Here is a 15,187-nt window from a genome sequence, read left to right as displayed (position 1 = left end):
TGGAATGGAATGGAATGGAATGGAATGGAATGGAATGGAATGGAATGGAATGGAAGAGATTGAGGTCAGGTGGAAGGGACCTACAAAGATAAGTTCAACTTCTTGACCACTTCAGGGCTAACCAAAAGTTAAAGTGTGCTATTAAGGATATTGTTGAAATTCCTCATGAATGCTGACAAGCACGAGGCATCGAGCATCTCACTAGGAAGCCTGTTCCTGTATTTGACCACCTGTACAACAAAGAAATCTTTTATAATGTCCAGCCTGAACCTCACTAGGGTAGCTTTGTTCGTAATTGGTACCAGGGAAAAGATACCAGAAGCTTCCTCTTCGCTTTCACTCCTCAGGAAGCTGTAGAGAGCAATGATGTCACCTCTGAGCCACCTTTCTCCAGTCTAAACAAGCCCAAGTGTCCTCAGCCTCTCTTCACAGGACATGCCTGCCCGCCCTTTTACCAGCTCTGTAACCCTCCTCTGCACACTTTCAAGAACCTTAATATCTTTTTCATGTTTTAGAGCCCAGAACAGTACACAGTACTCAAGTCAGTGTGCACCAACACTAAGTATAGCAGTAGAATCTCATCTTTTGACTGGCTGGTTATACATTGTTTAATGCATCCTGAAATGCAGTTTGTAGCTTGACTTCCAGGGCATACTGCTGGCTCATTATGTCAATCAGCACCCCCAGATCCCTTTCCATTGAGTAGCTGTCCCACCACTCATCTCCCAGTCTGTGCCTGCATCTGTTATTTTCCATCCCAGGTGCAGAACCTGGCATTTTCCTTCACTGAACTTCACACCATCTCCGATCGTCCCAAACTCCAGTCTGTCTATCCGGGTCCCTCTCATACCTTCAGAGAATCAACAGTGCCTCCCATCAGCAAACTTCCTAAGGATGTACTCTGCTCCTTCATCCAGATCATCAATAAAAATATGAAACAAGATTGGCCAGAAAGTGGGTCATCGTGTTATAGAAGGACATCAAATTAATAAGCAGGACTTTCCCTTCATCAAGTCAACCCCTGTTGACTTTGCCAGATAATTGCTTTGTTCTTCACATTCCATTATCACTCACAGAATGATCTCCATAACTTTTATTTCCTTCTGTTTGTGCGGCTGTAGCTTTTCATACATAAATATTACATTTTCTGGTAAGCCCAGCTGATCTTACCTGGTGTTCTTGCAGATGTGAGTTCTTATCTTGTCGATGTTGAAACTCATCACTTCACATGCTATTTAGAATTGAAAAAGTAGAATTTTTTTAATGTTTCCAGAGAGGAGCGTTGCACAGTACAGAAGCTCCATAATACTGTGGTCTCTTGCCAGAAATGAAACATTTGCATTATGCAACTGTTTTGAGATGAGGAAGGCATGAAAAACTTGTATTTGGGAGGAAAAAATATTGACATTGTTGCCATCTCAACAGATGAAGGGAACAGAGAACACGGTCTTGGCTTCTGCCAAGAAACCAGAGAGAAATTTGACCTTATAAACTTGAAAACATGAGAAAACGTGAGATGCAATAGGTATATAAACTTTCTTATGAAGAAAGAGCCAACACAGAGTATCCACTGAGAACAGACTATAGAAAACAGATGCAGGATGTGCAACTCTGTGGATCTTGAAGGAGGTCAGGGTCTGAATCAGAAAGATTGAATAAAACATCTTAAATAGCTATAATGGTGTTCTTGACTTATTTTTGACTGCATGATTGTTTAATCTGCTTAATTTTTAGCGTATTTATTATTTTCTTATGTTGACATGATGGTTTCTCTAATCAAGATGATCAAGTTGATATCAGGTATGTGCAGTGCTGAAGAATCAGCAGACTCAAGTGGACATGAGAAGAAAGTCATCTGAAGGCAGTCTCTTCTGACATGATCGACCCAGGAGTTGATAGAGCACAACCCCCCTGAAATACTAGTTTATTTTTGAGTGACATCTTTACTTGAATAACTCTTCATTCAGCATTATTCACAACAGGATGAAGAAGATGCTCATCCTAAATAACCTGTTGAAAAGGGATCTGATACTTTTACATTTCACATGCACGGAGTATCAGATCTTAATTTGCTCTATAGAATGCGTTGGTTCATGGAGGTGAAAAGATGCAATGATATAAACAGTCAGCCCATCCACTACTCCAAAGGATCACTCAGAGTAGCAGTCACAAAAGATGATCATTCCAGCCCTCAAGCTCCTGGATGTCTTTTTCCCCTGGACTCCTAGATGGTATTTTCTCTGTGTCCTGTAGCTCCCAGCTTAGATGGCCCTGAACACTTTCTGTATTTTTAAGAAAACTAGCCTCAAAATAAACTAACCTGTTATCATGTGAAATATAACCAGAAGGAAGAAGAGGAGCCCTAAATCGAAGCAGAATGGTATTTTGGTGCTGGATGTTGCCTGGGTCCTCTTGTCTTTCCCCACCAGTTGGGGCTGCCCAAAAAGACTCTCTGGGGCAATCCTGTGTTAAGACTTGCCAGAGTAAAGGTGCCATGCCCCATATTGCTTGAATCTCAGCACGGTTCTCTCTCCTAGCACCACTGAAGAACATTATTAACTGTAGGGGGGAAAAAGAAAAAAAAAAGAGACCATAACCAATCCAGCAAGGCTCAGAAAAATCTGGACATTTGCTAAGTCACATAAGAAGGGTGACAGGCATACAGACTACATCTGAACAGCAGGCAGTCAGAAGTGACTAGACAGCACAGCAGCAAGGTAGGGTCACCAGCTCAAACACAACATACAACACAATGGAGAAATTGTACATCACTGCTTTGATTCCTGCCATAGTTATACTGTGTGGCTAGAAGAGGCAAAGATCTTAAGAGAAAGACGAACCCCATAAGCAAGTACATGGAATTGGCAGCTGCTTTGCAAAGATCACCTTTGAGAAAATGTTAATCCCCCAGCTTCAAAGAAATGTATTTCCTTTTCCCTTTTCTTCTGTACCACGGATCAAGCAGCCCTGTCAGCTCCACTGTGAGCAAGCGTAGGGGGCTATTGCTCATTCCTGCCATATGTTTCTGTCAGATGTTTACGTGCACGAGTGACAAATCGTTCTGAGCTTTTGAAAAGCTATGGGAGATATTGCTGTTCCACACTCCTACCTCACTTCTGCAGTCAGCCTGTGCTGCAGTCAAGAGAAGGAGAAGGAGCAAGACGGAAAGATCAGGCAGGTGTAAGCTGTGAAACAGCACCCTTAAACTGCAAAGGGGGATGCTTTGGCAGTAAAAAGACCCTTCAGTAATTACAGAAGCACTGGTCACACTGGAGAGGAAGGTATTCTTTCTGAGAAGGAAAAGCTAACAAGGAGAAGAAAGACAGTGAAATTAGAAGTCTGGCATCTCTACTACTGGCCCCCTTTGCATTTTTTTTTTTTTTTTACAAATCTGCAATTAACACATTGAATCCTCTTAGTACCCTTGTCCTTAGCCACAGTGAGGCAAATAAAACTGAGAGGTAATGATTCCATTTTCTATCTTTCTTTCTTCTTGAAAGAGTAAAAGCCTTTGCTGGTAACATCCATGTTACTTTCTGACAAATTTGGGTGCCCACAGAACCTTATAAGAAATCCTGTGCCACAAGCAGAAGGTGAAAAAAAGCAAAACTCAGCTAGAAGCTAGATGAAAGTTGTAATATAAGGATTTGAAGGATACCACAGAATGATATATTTCCTTTTGCAACATGTTTGTATCCTTGGTACCTGCTCTGATAGTAATAATGCTTTCTGTGGTGAGGGATGCTTAATTCCTGAAACTAATGCTGGTAGCCACTAACCAGAGGATGATCTACATACCAGCATCACCAGGAAAAAAAAAAAAAAAAAAAAAAAGAGAAAACTTTTATTTTAAATGCAAAATTTCTACAAACATCTCCCTCCTGTCCCCCTGGAAGGTCACAAATTTCTGCTTTTTGATGTGAAGAGCAGATGGAGGCTTGAGTATCTCACTGGAGTAAGGGATGGTAGAGAAGACATATCCCTCTGACAGTCTGGCCATGCTGGCATCCATACATTACAGCATTGCTAGTTACACTTGAAACCCAGTAGAACAGTTTTTTCCTAGCAATTTTTTATTTGCTAGATGTTTCTCCCAGCTTTCAGGACATTTCATTTTCTGCAAACAATGTCAGTTCCGCTAAGAGCTTGATCTTTGCATCACCTCAAGATAAAGCAGCCCATTTTGCATTCTCTTTAGTCTGTCCCTTCATTTCCTTTGCTTTTCGGGTCCTAGTGTTCTCTCCATTACTTTCAATTGCTTTGTCTTCTTGGAAAAATTGCCCTTCCTCCCACTCTACCTTTCTGACTGTCAGTAAATTAGCTGGTGCCTCCATGACAAGAGCGCTGATCATCTCCTCAGGCTGTCTCCATAGGTCTCATGGGACCCTGTCTTCTCTGACATCTCTCTTCCTGGTTTTCCTCAAGTACATTTCACCTGTGTCTCTCTCCTTGCTGAGTTAAAGAAGACATTTCTATAGCTGCTTTACCTGGTTGTTCTGCCACATTTCCTTCCCTGTCTGTCAATGATTGCTCTCTTTTTATTCTGCCTGCTTTACAGATTTCAACTTGGTGGATATTTGTTTTTTTAACATTTTTATTTCTTTCTGCAGGCAACAACAGTGTTTTACCTGTCATACTTGTTATGTTTTTTCAGTGGAGCCCTCTCACCATGTAGTTTCACCTCTATGCTGCTAGCTGCCAAATTCATCTCTCTCTAACCCATCTCCATAGCCCTGCATTGCTTTGCATCTCCAGCCATTTGTTAAACAACTTGTCATCTCATATTTCTACAAAACTGGATTGAAAGATTCAGTGTTTGCATCCTCCCTGTTGCCTATTCAATGCAGACAACTCCACTGCCCACAGTGTCTCATAACCTCAAATTTCCTAGCCCTTTATTTCCCTGCTTACATCCTGCCTTGCCCCACTGGGAACTTAAAGGCACTGATTTTCCAAGCAAAGCAAACTCCATTCTCCCTGTGTGATGGCTATAATGAAAAAGGTAATTCAGATTTTACACTGCTTTCCTTCAGTTGAAGGTGCTCAACTTAGATCGTGTAACTGGATGTCTTAGGCTTATGGCTGTTTAGATTTTTTTTTTCTAAGTAAGCCTGTCAAGAAAATTGTTTTTCAAATTTTCCAATGCCATTTAAAACCATTAACTACTACACAAAGGAAGAGCATGTCTGGCTGCAAACCTGCAGTAAAGATAGAAGAGTAGCCATTTATAACATTCAGCCCTTCAGCCAGACAAGTGTTCTGAGAAGGCTTTAATTATTTGTTATTATTATTATTATTATTATTATCATCATCATCTAGATACTCTTATCTATTATGAGGTAGAAAAAATGAAGGCAATCAGACTGCCAGTATGTCTTCTAATTAGATTTACCTTTGTCCATTATCAGACCATGAGTGAACTATAGTCTGAAGCCATTTGGCGTGAGAGGGCTGTAAGATACCATTAGCTGCTGAACGCTTTTTGAACCACAGAGATATGTTTTCCCATTGACCTTTCAGAATGAGGTACTTGACAGCAGGAATTCAATATCAGAGCGTAGTCACTAGCTCAGACAAAAATGAGCTATGCTTTGGTGGAGAACAATATCTGCACTGTCCAAATGTAGTCTGAAGATCAATCAGATTTTCTTAGCCCAGAGGAAGTAGGTGTAAGTTCTCAAAGCAAAGGCTGGAAAAGTTTTTTGGCTTAGGAAGTTTGAAAAGCCAGCTAGAAAAGGTGCTGTAACTAACAAGGTTCTGTCCCCCCACTCCTTGTCAAGAAATAGATCCTCTAATCATGCAGAAGTTAAAAAAATAATACACTGAAAAATTGCAAATTAGTGAATCACTTTGCTAGTGATTTTTACAGGCAACAGGCTGGGCTTTTATCTTTGGTGGGGCATCTCTATGACTCAGGACAGATGCACTAACACTATACAGCTGTCAATCCCCTTTCCAGGGAGAGAACTGTAATCTCATTTATACTCAGCTCCTGAAGAGGATATTTGAGTTCTAAGTGTCCTTTGCTAACAGTGACAGACACCTGTTGAGTAAGAGGAAAAAGCCTGTGCAGACAGGCTCAAGGAAACCAGAGACATCTCTGCCTAGTGGAGAAGAAACCACGAGCAGGTCTGTGCTGATATGCTAATGTGGATCAGGTACCAGCACATGCTTTGTTCTGACTGAGTCACAACTTGCTAATAATTTCTGTTTGTTAACAGCTTAGTAATATTCTGCTTGCTCTGCACACACTAATTTTCACCCATAGGGACCCTGAAAATTCCTTGCTGTTAACTGCAGCTATCAGCTTCTTACTACCCTAAATAGCTCCTCTGCATCACATTTGAATAGCTACCCTGGCATTCCAAACCCACAGATATAGTAACATTTCTGCGCAACTCCTCAGCCTAGGAAATTAGAAATAACAATGTTATACCCTTTATTTCTCCAGCAATAACCATCTTGCCACAAACAGGATCTTCTGGAGCTTCTTCTGAAGCTGATAACAATAGGAGAAAAAATCTGACTGCATATGCAACAGTCCAATTCAGCAACGCACCACTGCTATCTGCTTAAGAGATGTTAGAGTTTAAGGACAGATTTTGCTAAAAGTCATCATGATTTCTCTAGTTTTTATTGAGACTCAGGTTGCAGCAGTCCATATATGAACACATTTGTCATTGTAAGGCTAAGTCCGCAGCATAGTTTTTGTGATGTGTAAGAGGAGACTGGATAATACGGCCCTAGACTTTAAAAGGTGGCTCTAGTTTCAACTAAAAATACACTGGCATTCCTTCTCACTTATTCTTAACCACACAGCTTCCATCTCCGAGTCGCAACCCTTATGCACTCGTTTCTCCTTTGTCTAAGCTCCTAGTCACCAGTTCTCCTAAATGAGACACAGCCTTGTGTCCTGGACCCAAAATGTTTCCCAGCTTTTTCTAGCTCCCAATTTCAAGCCCCATCTTTCTCCCAGCTGTGAGTGATAAACATTTTAAAACAAACAAAACCATTCTAACTCTCATTTGATTTCTTCTTGCTTAGGCAAAGACAGGAAAGATTTATGTGCTTGAAGGCTGTCTTATACAAAGTGTATCATTAGGCAGGATGTTACATTGAAATATTCTAAGATCACAAAAAAGAGTTTTATTCCATTTGCACTAAAGTCAAAAATTGTTTTGCATTTCTTCTTATTTATCTAAGACAAGCACCAGATTCTTTCTGAGCAACATTTAATTGCATTAAATATTAAAGAACTTTATAAGGAATCACATATTAATGAAGTAATTCTTGTTTTTTTTTTCTGAAATTTATCACACAGTGTCACTTTTATCCAATTTAATCTGGATGGAGAGTTTTCAGTTTCACTATCTTAGTGGCTCAGTATTAAATACAATTTGCTACCTGTTTAATAGATGTTACAACTTAAGGCAATATTTTTCTTAGCTTTTGTAGTTCTTACACTTTCCCTAGAATTTACTGAAGTTCAATTTTGCTACAGTCCACAAAAATTGAGGGAGTATTTCTATAAAGTATTGCCCACCTAGGTCTGGAGGCTCCAGATCTGGAGCCTGTGGGTCACTTTGGAAAGCCCACCACACATTTACTTTCTACAGCCATCACAGCATTGTACAGACAACCTCAGCATTACCCAGTTGGCTACACCCAACAGTCCCTTACAAATGTGCACTGTTGTCCTCAAATCATGTGTAAATAGGGTCCTTCTTTCCATGCCTCAGAAACAAGACATCACAACACAAGAACACTCTAGTATCAACAGAATTCTACATGAAAAATTCCACCTTATCCCAAGGTATCCACTTACCTACAGACAAATACTGATTATGCCCACAGCAGCCAAAACACTGCAATGTTTGGTGCACCGTTCTCCATCTTATGACTGTCTTATCCTCCTAAGGCTGTGCAACAAGACAAGTATGCAGCAAATACATTGTAGGAGAAATTGAGAATTGTTGACCTCCATTTACTCTGTGCTGCAGATGAGAATGAAAACAAACTATTTGGCAATTTACAGAAGGGTAATAGTTAATATCAGTCCATTTTTTTCCCCATCCTGCCATAATCCTGTATCTTCCACTGCTCAGAAGAGGTGTGACTTTGAATCCTGGCTGAAGCTGGGAAAGAGAAGATGAGACTGATTGGTGCGGGACTCTAAGGACTCAGCTGTGAAAACTGATGGAAGAGACATCATCCTTGTGTACTACACAAGTGTTCAGAGATGATGATTCCAAGTTTCATGCAAAACCAAGAGTATACCATGGATTACACTCACAAAACACACTGATTTCCCAAACAGTATAACATCAAGTGCCAAAAAACCCAGAGTGCCAAACTGCAGCTCATTTTCTCAAACCTGCTGCAGGGGACACCTCGTCTCAACCCCCCATAACCTTCCCTAGTAGGATAACACTTTATCCAGCTCACCAGCATTCATAGCGCATGCTGGCATTTAGTCTGTCACTCAAATGCCTTTTTTTCTGGTTGTCTAGTGTTCATTGGTAGTTTGTTCTCCAAAAAGTTGGGTGGGTTCTGAGCAACCACGGCAGAGCACCAGCAGCAGGAGCTCTAACAGCAGTGGAGGCAGTAGTGCTTAGTTCAGTTTCTCTTTTTATCCTCTGACAGCAGGATGGAAGGCTCCATTTTCTCCAAAAGTAGCAGGCTAGGAAAGCCTTATGTCAAAACTAAGATTCAAAGGGCTGTGAGCCCTAAGCCCAAACCTACTTTTTCGTGGTTTATGAGTTCCTCCTAACTTCACTCATCTGGAGAACAATGAGGCGCGTAAGACTCCAGTAAACAGTACTTATTAGTAATTACAACAATCCAGATGAGTGATATCATTGGAAGTTCAGTATTTTGGACCAGCACTTACACAAGTATTACACTCAAGTGTCTCTGAGAATTATAAATAAAGTCCAGTGGCATTTTTTAGGAATGGGAAAGTTTTCCTGGAAAAAAACATTAGCAGTACTTGGAGAGGTCGATGTCTGGGGGCTCATTTTGATGAAAGTGAAGATGAGGTGACCAGCTGTCTCAGAGTCATTGAACGGGATTAGAAAATCTTATGTTGCTGATTTTGGCATTAGCATTCTGGCCTGGTGTAATCTGGAACCTTTTCTTCACCAGCCCTTAGCACAGGCTGTTTCCATTTCACACCTTATTTGCAATATTTGTAAAACTGTTAACATGTGAGCACGTTTTCTGACACCTAGAGTCAAGTTGCTGCAGGTACTTAAGAGTCTCATGAGAGCATCCTGTGTAATATAGATATGCATCCATCATGTTTCTGCATAAACCAGACATGCACACATCCTCCCTCTTTTCCTCTGCTGTGAAGCTGGTGTTCATTTGCACAATTCAGTGTGGTTATTAACTTATTTTTAATGTGTACATTACTTCTTCTGTCAGTTTAACCAGCTTTTTGCTCGCGCATTGCAATTCATATCAGCTGAAACCCTCTGTGTTTGATACATCATTTTAAGAACACAATTATCATTTTCTGCTGGCTTCTCTGCCACTTGGAGTCATAAAATTAAATTTACCTTTAAAGCCAGGAGATTATTTATGAAACACTAAACAAGAAGTTCTCCCTTCCCCCAGAATTGACTCAGACAAGAACAAAAGGAGTAATCACGGGTGATAACTGCATTGTCTCATTCCATTTTCCTCTGAAATCTTATTATAGCTGTCCCAAGAAAATATGCATTATACAATCCTAGTAATGAAACAGTAATTCTAAAAGCTATTTGTCTATAAAAATACAGAGTTGATCCTTTAGTCCTTGGAAATAGGAGGTAATTGCATTGGTGTGCCATTTCATAGAGATCATCGCTAGAATATTAAATCCGGCATCAGAGTACTGACTTTTACATCTCATAAAATCTTGAAGAATAGAAATGCATCGAAAAACTGCAGTGAGAGTATTCCAGCAAAGAGATGGTTTCTTATTCTTTGTGCTTTTGTTTCTGATAGAAAAACACACGCAAGACCCAATGGCTAAAAACTGATCAAAAATTCCAGGGATTGAGGCAAAAGAGTCCGACAAGTTGATCGCCCTGCTACCTTCAAGCCCTAAAGCCTATTTAGCAGATACATAGGTTAGGAAAACAACAGGATATTATCAAGAATGGATCAGATGTATATCATCCAAAGTACAACTTTGGACCCACTTTGGTACAACAGGAAGTTCAACAGCTGAGACTTTATAATTGATACAACTGTGGTGAGAAGTATCGTCACATGGATGTCTGTGACACAGATTAGCAGCATAGACATTGAACAGTGAAATAATGTTAATAGACCAGTAAAAATACACAGGCATGCCATACATTCAGCTATTTTTTAACAGAAGGAACCAATGATGCTCATTTTATGAACAATAGAGCAAACAACCCAGAATTTAGTTGTCGCATATGTACAAACAGACAAAATTCCTCATTATTAATCTTTTCCAATTAAATAATAAACTGATTTAAATTTAACTCTGTTTGCTGCTACAATAAGAAGGAGTTCCATAAATGTACATGTGTGTAGGAAAGTGGTATCTAGGAATTTAGGAAATAAACCGGCTCAAATCCCAGAGCTGTAGTGAAGTGCTACAGAACCACAGTGGTCTCTCAGCTCTTGTCAAAGAGTGAATAGTACAAAAATAGCGAGAGAGAACCAGAGATAACTTGAGCTTGACCTTAGGTTATGGAACTGATAAAGCGTTAATTGTAGTTAAAATAAATACTTGGTTGTGTTTTATTTTTAAGGACAAAGTGACTTCTTAACGCAGGAGAATAGTGTGTCTTCTAGCAGTCCTGAGAGATGAATAACAGCCTTACATAAATTACAGAAAACAACAACGACAACAACAAAAACCCACCATAATTGTAGGTTCTGCTCCAAAATAATTCTAAGTGTCAGCTCTAGATTCTGTGCCTTTAAAAGCTGGGAGTTTAGCAAAATGTCAAGCTGTGCAATTTCCCTCTGGCTAGAAAAATACTGCTGATGTTTTTTCAAGTGGAACTGAGCAAAAATCCTTATCTCATTCAAACAGCAAGCGTTTTTCTTTCCATGTTCTATAATAAGAAATCAGGTGCATTCTTGCTTTTCCTAATGTACCAAACTGTAACGTGACTGGGATATCCTGGTTCCTTACTGCAATTGCTGGCTTTTAAAGAGCTGACCCATGTTACATATCTTGGTTGCAGGATTCAGTGTTAAATCAGTCTTTAAATCAGTGTTTAAACCAGTGCATCCATCAACTGGTAACAGTTTCAGAGACAAAATGGAGAGGCAATGTGTCAGATTTGAACATCGCAGAGTTTCCAAATTGAAGTAGGGTGAAGGGTGAGGCGGAAAGCCAAAGTGAGCTGTTTGTAGAGTATTTATAACAATAATCTGTTCATCCAAAAGAAAGCCTAAAAAAGAATTAAACAAATAGGAAACCTTACTCAGCCTTGCAAGTCTTGATCATGAATTTTTAGAATCCTAGAATCGTTAAGGCTGGAAAAGACCACTGACATCACTCAGTCCAACCGCCCACCCATCCCCACCATGCCCACTAACCGCGTCCCTCAGTGCCACAGCCACACGATTCCTGAACACCTCCAGGGATGGTGACTCCACCAAAAGTGATTCTGTTTTGAGGACCGTCAAGCGCAGTGATATGAAGTTGTAAATAGATGGCATTGAGAACAGAAGGATCAGAAATAAACAGGGACACAAAAATAGCTCAAAAGTGGGCCTTATCAGAGACTTGGGGCTTATCTCCATAAGCACACACTGTCATTTTGGCAGCTGGCACCCCCACCAAGCATTATTCATAGATTTGCAATCTTAATAGCACATTGGTATGGTCGAGCTACACTTGTATATAGCAGATCTGGGCGATGTAGCTCATCTGAAATCAGGAAGGGAAAGAAACAGCACAGATTTTGTTGGCACAACCCGTCTCCAGGAAAACATCACAATTATTAGAGAGGAAATGCATTTTTAATTCCCTCAGGGCTTGTGTTGAACCTCTGAAGCTAGGATGACTCGTACAGTCAGGACCAAAAATCCTTAGGAATTCTCTTGGTACAGCTGAATTCAGCCAAAAGGATGAAAGGTGTACAGGTTCAGATGCAGCAAGAAAAGGGTGCCCAAATTTAGCCCATCACATTCTTCTTTTTTTCTTTTTTCTTTTTTTTTTTTTGCAAGAGAGAAGCTAAACTTCTCCCCAGCTCAACCAAGGCTCTCACGTCCCTGCTGCTCAGAGCCTTCTGGTGCTGCATGGGCAAATACGAGAACTGACAGCTATTTGCAGCAGAATATAAAAGAACAACAAAGAGAGGTGATAGGGAGAGTTACTGTGCTTACCTGACAGTCCAAATGAGATGAGATGGAGCAGAAGTGCCCCAGCACCACTTATAGTAGGAAAGCCTAGAATGCATTATTCAAAAACGAGGTAGTCTATATAGGAAGAGTATTTGCATCTGGTAAATAAATGTAATTTTTTAATTTACTTTTTTACCTTTTGATGATGAGAGACAGTGCTCCAACACAAACTGAGTAACCTGACCTACCAGTAAGATAGAACTAATTAAAAAATTCTGCAAGCGCAAAGCAGCTGTAGCTGAGCTGTGCAGGAAAACAAAACACTTAGAAATTTACGGTGATTGTGGATATTGAAGCATATAATATTTCTAAAAACAATCTTGGCAAATGAGTTTAATATAACGACACGTTCAGTGCAATGTGCTTCACAATGCATTCTGTTGAACGAAGCAACAAAAAACGTGATTCAAAAGGAAACAAACAGAAAACAACACATAAAAAGCAGTAACTGCCTCTAATACAGCGACTGCTCATGTACCGGTGTGCAGTGCTGACAAAGTGTGCTGGCTGTCTCCTTCAAGAGAAACGTTCCCATTAAAATGTGGTCTTGGGCTGTGCTGGAACAAGATGTTTCATCTTTCCTTTTTCTATTTAATCCTAATTTGCTTTGCAAACAGTATATTCTAATGAAATTTCATTTTGGAAACACTTCCGTAATGAAATGCATTGCCTGTGCTCTGGAGCATATCAATGACACCGACAACATGGGTTTTGACAGCAGCTGCCTGATACCCCAGGCCCGTGGCTCAAGATGGGCCCCAGGCTGCCAGAGATTGGGGCTTCTGATCAGCTTCAGTGAGCGTATTTGGGAACAAATTAATGCTTTAGACTAAATTCTGCTTCTGACCAAATCTTCACGCTAGCTTAGTTACCCAGGAGGTTTCTGGATCTACACCCCCATGTATCTCTGGGAGCACCTGGAGCTGGAGCGACACATTTTGGAGGCACCCGCTGCTTGCTTCCCAGGAATTAGCCCAGAAGCTGCATTTTCCTTCAGCACACTACATCTCACCAGTTGCCATGGCAACCCCCCACAGACTGTCAAATGCTGATCCCAGTGCAACTCTGCTACCTGGTGATGGCTGAATGGTCCATGTAAAAGAGGCCTCTCACAGCCTTTGGGATCAGAGGTGAACAAAGAGCCCCATTCAATCCACCAGCCCACTATTCCTACAACTGTTACGCCCTCATCAGCCCCAAGCAATCAAACCCTGTTTCACCATCTGGATTGAGACAGAGGCCTGAGAGAACTCGGTTCTGTTACCACATAGATTGCCCAGGTCCAAGGGCACAGGCCTGGTGCTGCTCACACAGCAACCACCTGTTCTGCACCCAAAGAGAACATGGCCAAAGAAAGCGCAAAGGAGAGGCTCCAGCCTTCCACCACTTTTTAGGCTCAGGGTTGCCTACAGCAAACTGCACTAGAGGGGAAGAGACTGTGAAAGGAGGGCAGAGAGAAATCATTTCTCAAATGAAATGATCACACTCATTCATTTCTGCGTCTTTCGCTCAGCTCTCCTCAGAGGATCCACCACAGCCGAATTGAGAGCGTGCAGGCAGCAATCGAACTCATTCAACGCAGCGGTGTGAAATTCTCATGACATGAATGAAGAAGTTGGGCTTTGGAGCAAGTGGATGGAATTTCAGCACGGTGAGAGCAAGGGCACAGCAGTCGCTGCTGGTGACAGTCATGCAACAACAGCCAGAGGCTGGGAGAGGTCAGGGGCTCCTGATGGCTGACGGAGGCCTGACTGCGGCTCTGGGTGCTCTCCGCATTGGGGATAAAGCAGGAGCAGCCCTGGGGGTCTGTGCTCTCCAGTGCACTCTTTGCTCGACCCTTACATGCAGTGACTGCAAGTGCACAACACCATTCATTTTTCAATAGCAGGACAATTCACTTGAGAAAGATTGGAGAAAATTTTGGTGCGTGTTGTATGTTGACCATTCAAGCCAATTAAGTGGTTTTGTCACAGTGCCAAACATATAGAGGTTGATCTAAAAGGTCATATCCACTTAAAGACTTAGAGAAACCTTCCTTGCTTTTTATAATCCCAGGTAAAATAACAGCAGATTACTTTAAAGCACCGTATTTCTGTTTGAGATGCTGATTTAATGCATTTCATGGAGATGGATAACAGTCTCAGATACCTTTTTTTTTTCTCTGTAAAGTGCTGAAGCAGCACCCCCTGCCCTCAGAGCTAATGGCTGACAATTGCAGACACTAAATCATTCAGCAGTAATTTAAATGAGAGCACGAATCCATCTTGCACATCCTGCTGAATGACCACTGCACTCTGATGAATAGATATCTAGTCCAGCAACTCCTCATCCCTAAAGGTGCTCAAGGCTGGCTTGAATGTGGCCCTGGGCAGCATGAGCTGGTGGGGGGCAGCCCTGCCCATGGAATGGAGTTGGGGCTGGGTGGACTTTGAGGTCCCTTCCAACACAAATGGTTCTGTGTTTCTATGAAAAGAAGCAATGTCATCATAAATAACACCCTATGTCACAGTAACACCTACTGTTCCTTTGGATGATTTCAAAATTATAACTCGATTTTCAGTGCCCCTTGTTTTAAATCAGATTTCTCTAGATTGAGCTCCAGTGCCAAAGCAGGGAACAGATGTGCAAGAAGCATTTATATAGGAGAGATGTGGAGAACAGACTCTCAGTACTGGTGAATCTTCCTCAGAGATGCATGCATCTCCATAAACGAATGAGAACTGAAGAACAAAAAGGCCCATTAAAATTTAATACAGTAATTGTAGGAGATGAAGCAGCTCTGTTCAATTAGATGCAAACAGACAGG

At 41.2% G+C, this 15,187-nt stretch overlaps 1 protein-coding gene across 3 annotated transcripts in view; it reads right to left on the bottom strand.

Moving 5' to 3' along the window:
* The window catches only part of GABRR3 (gamma-aminobutyric acid type A receptor subunit rho3), a 51,434-nt gene extending 39,763 nt beyond the window's left edge, over positions 1–11,671 (bottom strand). Inside the window, exons 1-2 of one of the 3 annotated variants that reach the window (XM_042866529.1) lie at positions 11,572–11,671; positions 10,886–11,423 (exon numbers count right to left, since the gene is read on the bottom strand). The gene's annotated coding sequence lies outside the window, so the exon portion shown is untranslated. The remainder of the gene's footprint in view (positions 1–10,885; positions 11,424–11,571) is intronic. The other 2 variants (XM_042866527.1, XM_042866530.1) reach the window with 2 other exon arrangements.
* Positions 11,672–15,187: the final 3,516 nt, after the last annotated feature.

This window comes from Lagopus leucura, unplaced genomic scaffold, assembly GCF_019238085.1.
Source record: "Lagopus leucura isolate 7727_CA_CO unplaced genomic scaffold, USGS_WTPT01 Super-Scaffold_100001, whole genome shotgun sequence".
Classification (NCBI taxonomy): Eukaryota; Metazoa; Chordata; class Aves; order Galliformes; family Phasianidae; genus Lagopus; species Lagopus leucura.
Note: the sequence above shows the minus strand (reverse complement) of the source record. Positions and strands in the feature narration are given on the sequence as shown.